The following is a 9,174-nucleotide window of genomic DNA, read 5'->3' as shown; positions in this document are numbered from 1 at the left end:
CTCCCACCACTCCTCTACATTCTTCAAAGCAGCCAGAGTCACTGACTTAACATTCAGGGAGATTTATTCTACATTATATTCAATATCAAAAATTTAACTTTCAGCCTTGACCTCATATTTTTCAGCCCATCTACTGAGGTAGTTTGGAGGTTTGGGTACCATGTTACTGTCGGGGAAGAGGGAGAATCCCCCTCTGCCCTTTCCCTTAAGGTTCTTATGGCTGGCCAAATAATTAACAAGACATGTTAGCAGGAGAAAATAATACCAAGTTTAATAACATGTATACATGGGAGAAACCAGGGGACACTGCGTTTCTCAACACAATAGCAGAAATTCTCGTCTTAAATACCATCTTCAGCTAAAGACAAAGGAGGATGTTGGGGGTGGGGGGTGTCAGTTACAGGAGATTACCACTAAAGCACAGTAAACAAGAGTAAGTTTATTATGCAGATTTAAGGCCTCACCTTCCACATTAAGTTTATAGAAATGAGGTCATCCCCCTCTTCCCAATACAGATGGGGAGATACCTTTACAAATGGAGATTTCCCTTTATAAATGTAAAGGTTTTTCTGGCAACTCCTTGCAGGGCCATCCAGAGAATGTGGCTAGACAGACAGAACTTCCGATAAGATGGGCTTGTTGGTGCCTTTTCTATTGTAACATCTATTTTACATTATATGACAGCCATCAGATAGAACATCTGTTCCAGGAAGGAGTTACTATGTCAAATTATTTAGGCAGTTAGTGGGAGAGGTCAAATGTCCATCAGAGAAAACAATCAAGGTAAAGAGATATATTTCAGGGCGGCCAAATCTTGATCTCCCACATTACCTTAATGGAAGAAAAGGTACAATTGAAGGAAAAAAAACTATATTTGGATGTTTTGTAAGGGCCATATGCAGGTCCAGCATGGTGACCTAGGAAGTCACTCCCGTGTCTACGGGAGAGTCAGCCTAAGGCTCAGTTACCATTATCACTGTTGCCCAGGGTGAGCTTCTCAAAGAGATACTCTGCCATACTCCCTTCTAGGACCCCCATGTTACCACCCAGAAACAACAAATATTAACATTTGTGTATTTCAATAATCTAAAAGTTTTCAGGTGAAGTGGAAGACTCTATTTTAATCCCTGCCCAATCGCATTCTTCACTTCTTCCTTAGAGGCAACCAGTATCAAGAATTCCATACCATGTTTTTTTATACTTTACCATGCACAGACACCAGGGCCCTAGACCACACCCCCATCCTACCCCTCCGCCCACACTGTTTATAAGGGGAAGATTAATTTTGTGTTTCCCAGGGTCCCATGGAATACCTTCTCCCTCCATCCACGGAGATCCTGAGCTGCATGTGGATGGGACATGGGTGGGTGGAGAGACCCTTGGATACCTGTCTCAAAGCTTAAAAGGTGAGAGGTTTGCACACACAAATTAAGGAGAGACCTTTATTTATTTAGGAACCAGATAACTTTATTGGAATAAACTGGTAAAATTGAAAGAAAGAAAACTTAAGTGAACGTTTTGCAAGGGCAATACTGCAATATGCATGCTCAGTATGGTGACCAGGGGAAGTCACCAAGCCGCGGTGGCCGTGGGGAGGGCAGTCCAAACTCAGTTCTTACTGCCGTCCCCCAGGGTGAGCTTGTCGAAGAGGTACTCGGCCATGCCGTCTTCCGGGGCCCCCATCTTGCGCAGGTTGGTGAGATGGTCCCCCAACTCCTTCATGGACTTGACTTGCTCGAGCAGGTGCTGACTCTCCAGGTAGTCGCACAGATGGGGATCCTTCTTGTGGGTGGCCAGCTGGTGCAGATCGAGCAGGCTCTGGGTGACGCACTTCTCCATGTGCAGAGCGCACTCCAGGGCCTTCAGGCCGCTCTCCCAGTCGTCGCGGTCTGGCTTCGAGATGTCGCGGAGAAGGATGCGGCCTCCACGCAGGTTCTGCAGCTGCATCAGCTTCTTGGCGAGCTCCTCCTTCTGGCGCGACAGCTGCAAGAAGAACTGGGAGAAGTGCTTCAGGGCCACGTCGTCTCTGTCGAAGAAGTAGCCCATCGACAGGTACACGTAGGAGGCGTACAGCTCCAGGCAGATCTGGCTGTTGATGGCGGCCTCGCAGTCGGTGTGGTAGTTCTGGAGCACCTGCGACAGCGGCGCGCTCGCCATGGCTGGCTGGGCGGTTGCGGCGGGCGCGAAGGCGAAGGCGGCCTGGGAGTGTTCCCAGAGTGGACGACCAAGGCGCCGGCGAGTGGGCACCGGCTGGGCGGCTGGTCTGGGTTGCGACCAAAATGGAGTCCGACCAAAGTGCGAGTGTCCGTTACATTGCAGGGTGGGTGTCCGTTACGTTACGTGAGGGGGGATCCGTTACGTTATGGGGTGGGGGTGGGGGTCCGTTACGTTACGTGAGGGGGGATCCCTTACGTTCCGGGGCAAGGGTGGGGGTCCGTCACGTTACGTGAGGGGGGGTCCGTTACGTTACGGGATGGGGGTGGGGCGGGGCGGGGCGGGGCGGGGCCGGGGGTGGGGGTGGGGAGGGTCGTGAGCGTGGTGTTCAGGTTCTATCAGAGCCTGGGTGAGGCTGGGTGAGTCTGTGCTAAGCATCTGGCCTATACAATATTTTAAAATGTTATTCATGAATATAAGTGCAACCATTTTGAGTCAACCATCTGCATGATTTCTTTGAGCAGCTTATTTGAATATTGTCCTAATGTGATTGTTTCATTAAATATAGTCCTTTTGTGGTCTCATTAGATATGTTTACTATCACACAGCTTTATTTGAATGGTAGATAAATCAGTGATTTCAACATCCATGCTAATGACACTCAGATAGTCTCCTCACTCAGTTCCTAGAGTTAGTAACTCCAGTGACCTCCACTTTTCTCTTTCTAGTCATGATCAAGTTGACACTTCTCTGACAGCAGAGCACCACCTCCAAAGTCTCAGTGAATCTCTCCACCTCTCCATCTTTCACTCTTTTTGAGCTTGTTCTTCACTACCCTTTATTCTCTCTCGTCTCTTAATCTTTCAGCACAGTCCTAGAAGCACATTCCTTCCGCCCTGTCTGGACCCCAGTACGGACAGTTTCAATGATCTCATCACTGATGTCTTAGATTTGCTCGCCCCCTTCACCTGCCTTGTCAGTTTCCTTCCTTTCCAGTAAGTACGGTCTTCTCTTTTCTCTGGCAGAAAACAAATGGTTTATGTGCATTCTTAGAGAATGCACTTAACCATGTGGATGTATTCCTCCCCTCCTACCTCATTTGTACTTTTACTGCCACTCAGCAAGTCTTTTTGTTAAGCCCAATTATGTTCTGTGGAATGAGCCATGGTGGTAGGGAATACCACTGATCTCAATGGCCTTTCATTCATTCATTAATTCACTCAACAAATATTTATTGATTACCTTAATATGGCCCAGGCACTGGTTTAGGTTTTGGGCATATATTAGCAACAAAGAGAAACAAAGTCTCTGTTCCCTTGGGGTTTGTATTCTAGTGGAGAAGCAGACCAAAACAAAACAAAATGAAACAAAAAACTGCCATTTCCCCCCCCTTATTGTCTCAAGTAAATACATACAAGATATTACACATCTATATGGAAATAAAAAAGAGGAAATATATTCTTAGAATTCAAGGATATTATAGTGGAAGACATAAGACCAACCTAGGTATTTATAATTAATTTATTTATGCATTAATTCAACAACTGTTTATATACTCCAAATATGTGTCAGACACTGTGTTTGATTCTGGAGATACACAGAAGAATCAAACGTGGTCTCTGTTCTGAAGGTACAAGATAGAGTGACAGAATATTATAAGTGCTCTCAGATCAATTTAGGACAAAATGCCTATTTTCATGTAAAGGATTAATCCCATGGCTTTGATTAATGCACTTTTTTTTGGTCTCTTTATTTCTCTTTCAGAATCTTATGCTATTTTATAATCAGAGTTTATGAAGAAAGCAAAGGACCACATATCAAATGTCACAATGTAAACTTATGTAAGCAGTTTTAGAGGCATTTAATTGTTGATTCTGTAAAGAAATAGAATAATAATGTCTATTTGATAAGTTGATTTTAATGATAGAATCACACACTAGAGATGGAAAAGAACTACATGATCAATTTCTCAATGAGATAAAATTGTATTCTATATTTGCTTAACACCAATGTTTAGTCTTAATATAATTGTAGACTTTCAAATTTTCCTTGCGCGATTCCATTGTAGACTTCACTGTAAGAATCTATTTAAATAGAAGAGGTCTTGATTTTGTAGAACATTTTCTCATTATGTCTCAAGATTATTTAATAATTAATTTATCCCTATGATTTTACTCTTCAAATACATAAAATAATAATACTATTGGATGGTTATGTGTATACTAAGGGGTGATAATGATGTTTCTCAGATATTTCATCCCTCATCATTACCTCCTAGGGAAGAAGGTAGTGGTAAAATATATATTATAACTGAGAGAAACCTAAGGTTTAAAAACTAACTTTTCTAAGGGAAATCAATAAACAAGCATGGGCTGGGACCTCAAATTTCCATGAAGGAAGTATACATATGTATAAACAAAAGCATTCCATCCAGTTTTTCTTTAATGAGAAATATAAAACTAAATACAAACATGGAATGCAAAAACTTCAGAGCAGATCATGTTTTTAAAAAATATGAATATAGGGGGGCCGGCGTGGTGGCACAGCGGTTAAGTGCTGGCACTTCGCTTCGGCACCCTGGGGTTCGCAGGTTCGGATCCAGGCTCGCACGGACCCACCGCTTGTCAAGCCATGCTGTGGCGGTGTTCCATATAAAGTGGAGGAAGATGGGCATGGATGTTAGCTCAGGGCCAATCTTCCTCAGTGAAAAAAGAGGAGGATTGGCATCAGATGTTAGCTCAGGGCTGATCTTCCTCACAAAAAAAATATATATATATATATGAATATAGGACCATAAGATAAAGGTTTCTTTGAAATGTTTGTGGTCAATGTTTGTATTGTGTTAGTATTAGCCATGATTCTCCAGAGTAACAGAACTAATAGGGGATATATATATATTTGGAATTGGCTCACGTGATTATGGAAGCTGACAAGGCTCAAAATCTGTAGGTAGCAAACTTGAGACCCAGGAGAGCCGATGGTGTAGGTCCAGTCCCAACTCCAGCAGGCTCGAGACCCAGGGAGTTCAAGTTGAAGGCAGGAAAGAACTCATGTCCCGGCTCGAATGCAGTCCAGTGGGAGGAGTTCTGTCTTACTCAGAGGAGAGTCAGCATTTTTGTTTTATCCAGGCCTTCCTATGACAGTATGAGGCTCACCCACATTAGGGAGAGCAACTTGCTTTACTCAGTCTACTGTTTCAAATGTTCATCTCATGGAAAAACACCCTCACAGGCACACAAGGAGTAATATTTAACTAAATATACGGGTACCCCATGGCCCAGTCAAGTTGACATATAAAATCAACCATCACAGTATTATTCATAATAAATGCAGAGTCATCAAATAAAAATTCTAGTGATATAATCTGCAAAAACTCTTTTGACTTTCAGTTCCCTTCATCATTTTAAAATGTTACAGAACTAATAGTTAGACGACTGATGTTAGGCAATAAGTTCTGACTCAGTGACAGTGATTAGCTCTCATTCATTCCTTCAATATATTTCTATTGAGTACCTATTATATGCCAGGTATTTTTATAGGTACTAACATACAAACTTGTTCTATAACCTCCTCATATTTGCATTTTTTACAGCTAAGTACTATTCAATGTTCCATATAAGCCCTTCTCTAAAAATTAATGCATGCAGTAGGCTCGATGATATACTCATAAGGAAGTGGACCATAAGTAGCAGCAGTTGGTGGCTTATCTCACTCTCCATATACGTGTGTGTGTGTATGTGTGTACATGCATATGTATAAACAAATCATTTAATGAGGGGTAGTGAAAAGTGATATATCAATCCCAAATCAATATTATCTATCAATTCAAAATCAATACTGTCTTTGAGCTGTTCACTCTACAGTATCTCATTATTAGAGATATGCTCTGAGTTAATTTTTATTATTATCACCCATATTTTACAGATAAAGAAATTGTAAATTAGAGAGTATGTCACATGCTCAAGCATACATCTTGTAAAGCAGAGAGTGACACTCTGAACTGGATTCCTCTCTAGGTAGTTTGGAAAATTTGGCTGGACCATGAGCTCCTTTAGGACAGAGACTATTTAACTTGTTTGATGCTAAATTTCACATAGTAGGGGCTCAAAAATATGAATGAAAGTATTGAGTGGCTCATTAAAAGCTTTAGTCTCATTATTTTTCCAAATTAAAGCAATGAGTGGGAGTAGATGTTGAATATGTATTTAAAAACTGTGTTTCCTTTAGAAGGAAAAAAAATCAGACACCCAATGGTGACAAATTACTATTATAATTTTACTTTAATATGCATAAACATAAAACTAGGTATAAAAATCTGTATGCTTAAAGGTATGTTTTTATAACTGTAAAATTAATAATTTATAAACATATGCAAATGCAATTATAAAACTAATAAAATTAAAATTAAGAAATTCCAGGGACCGGCCCCATGGCTTAGTGGTTAAGTGCGCATGCTCCACTACTGGCGGCCCGGGTTTGGATCCCGGTCACGCGCCAACGCACCGCTTCCCCGGCCATGCTGAGGCCGCATCCCACATACAGCAACTAGAAGGATGTGCAACTATGACATACAACTATCTACTGGGGCTTTGGGGAAAAAACATAAAATAAATAAAAAAAGAAATTCCAGTTATGCATCAGATTATGCTTTTTGTCTTAAACACAGTTACTTCTCCCTGAGAATTGATCTGGTTGCCAAGATGCAGGTTTTCTTTTGAGTGTGCCGTGCCCGTTCGCCTCAATGCACATGAAACATCTCAGTTCTTGACCAGTCTTCTTGACTGAAACGATTGACACACTTTAGTTCATATGATGATTCACATGAAGAGGGTTCATAAGGGAAGAGCCTGTTGAAACTGCTTTCAGGTAGGGGAAGCCATCATTTAAATACCGTCAGTCCCTGTTCTTTTTTATTAACTTGTGAAAAGTAAAGTGATACTTTGTTCTGATGCTGTTTGTTGATTTTGTGAAGTACCATTAAAAGTCTCAATAACTTCAATAACTGAAGGTGCTGAAGTTTCATTCTATTAAACTATTTTTCATTTCCCAATCATCACTTTGAAAGGAAATTTTAGTCTTTGCACTGGTAAAATAAATCAATATGACCATACGGGTGGTCATATGCCAATCTAGCAGCAGTCACACTCCATGATTCAAAACACACATGCAAATGTGGACACTGTATCTGTGTGGCTGTATTGAGCTATGAAGAGATCAAGATAGTCCTGAAAATGCTTCTGGTAATTTTTCATTTAGATGTAAACACAACAACAGATCCATGGAATTCACAAACGCAGATAGAGAACACTGAGATAGAATGGCATGAACACACCATATATCTAATCAATAACTATTTAGGACCTAATGCATGTCCAGATTTGTGCTGAAAGATGAATGATTGCAACAGACGTTGACTTTAATCTCATGGGCCTGAGTCTGTTTAGGTTCACTTTGTTCACCGACAGAATGCTTGTATGACCAATGTAAAATTAGTTGCTAATGAGTTGATAATAGAATATATATTAATATATTTACTTTGAAATATTCATATGTATTCAATAATTTGTTTGAAATCTTTACTTCTGTTGTCACAGATACACAAATTGCTACAGAAATTCTCATACCTTTTCCTACATAGCAATGATGTTTAGGGAAAATATATTTGGCAGAATTATGTTAGTTAACCTAAAGATCCAGAATGCCTTGGGTGAAGCTGTAGATATTTTGTTTCACTAAAATCAAATGTGAGTTTTTCCAAAGAAGTTAGGAAAAAAGTATCATCCTTGTAAAATTTTCCTGTGATTCTATACCTTGCTATAATATTAACCCAGAGTGTTAATAGAATAATAGAATAAACATATTTAATGTGATCATTATTCTCCATAATGTGAAATGAGTAATGTGCTCTCACTTTTTAATTTTCTAAGCTTTTCTTTCACACTCTCAATGGCTTATTTGCTGATTTCTTCTTTCATAAAAATATGATAATTACCTCAACCAGCCAGTGTTAAAACTCAGTGAAAAACACAATTTCCAAAGTAAAAGGTTTGTAAAGTGTTTTCTGTGTATTATTCACATTTATTGACTTCCCTCTGAGGTTTTCATTCTTCAATTCTTGCTCATACACGAAAAATAAACAATGTTGTTTTGAGTTACTTTCCTGAAGGCTTTTGCCATTTTCCGAATGCATCTCTGAATATTTAAGGTCAGGTGAACCTATTTAGAGAGTTTCAAATTTCTAGGAAATACTGATATTTAGTAGCTTTCTGCCAAAATGATTTTAAACCTCATTTGCTGTAAAGTGAATTAATGGATTGGGATATATTCTTTCAGTAGAAAGATTATTAACATTTCACTTTTGCTTATGCGGATGGTGCTCTTAAGTTCTGATATCTTACGTGACAAACAACCCATGAGGAAAGACTCATTAGTAATCTGCCAAATGTTGTCAGCTGTATGACTCCATTCTCCATTAGTAATGTTATCCCTTGATTTTCTCCTGCCAGAAAAGTGCTGATTCTCCTAAACAATTGGCAGTCATATAAATATATCCAGTGTATATATATACTTGAAGAGGGATTATGTGCAGATACCTAACCTAGCATTCCTTTACAGGATGTGAATTGAAGATGTGTTGTGGAGTAACTGGTGGATTTGGTGAGACCAAAAGCAGCCCACTAGAAAGGGAAGAGGCTATTGAAACTGGAAACTGAGGGGAATAGAACTACTGAAAAGAATTCTTGAAGGGTAACAACACTCTTCCCTTTGACTGTCTGTGTGCCAAAGTCCCTGGCCTACAGTAGAAGGGGAAAGCTTTGCCGAGAGCAGCTTCTGGTGGCAGGGAATATTATTTTCTTGTACATGCAGCTATTGAAACATTGCTTAGCATTCCTCAGATCTTAACTGTCAAGGACTAAAAACAGTAATGATAACTGGAAATGTCAGTTTCATGTCCAAAATAATGTATTTACAATTGCTTTCCTATTTCACCAGGTCTCTATCAATTATCAATGCTTTTAT

General features: G+C 40.0%; 1 pseudogene; it reads right to left on the bottom strand.

Annotated features, from left to right (window-relative positions):
- Positions 1-1,499: 1,499 nt before the first annotated feature.
- On the bottom strand, positions 1,500-2,204 carry LOC147911954 (ferritin heavy chain pseudogene; annotated as a pseudogene).
- Positions 2,205-9,174: the final 6,970 nt, after the last annotated feature.

This window comes from Ceratotherium simum, chromosome X (genome assembly GCF_057802395.1).
Source record: "Ceratotherium simum simum isolate JZ-2026a chromosome X, ASM5780239v1, whole genome shotgun sequence".
NCBI classification, from domain to species: Eukaryota; Metazoa; Chordata; class Mammalia; order Perissodactyla; family Rhinocerotidae; genus Ceratotherium; species Ceratotherium simum.
The sequence above is the reverse complement of the archived record's forward strand: the minus strand, read 5'-3'. Positions and strand labels throughout refer to the sequence as shown.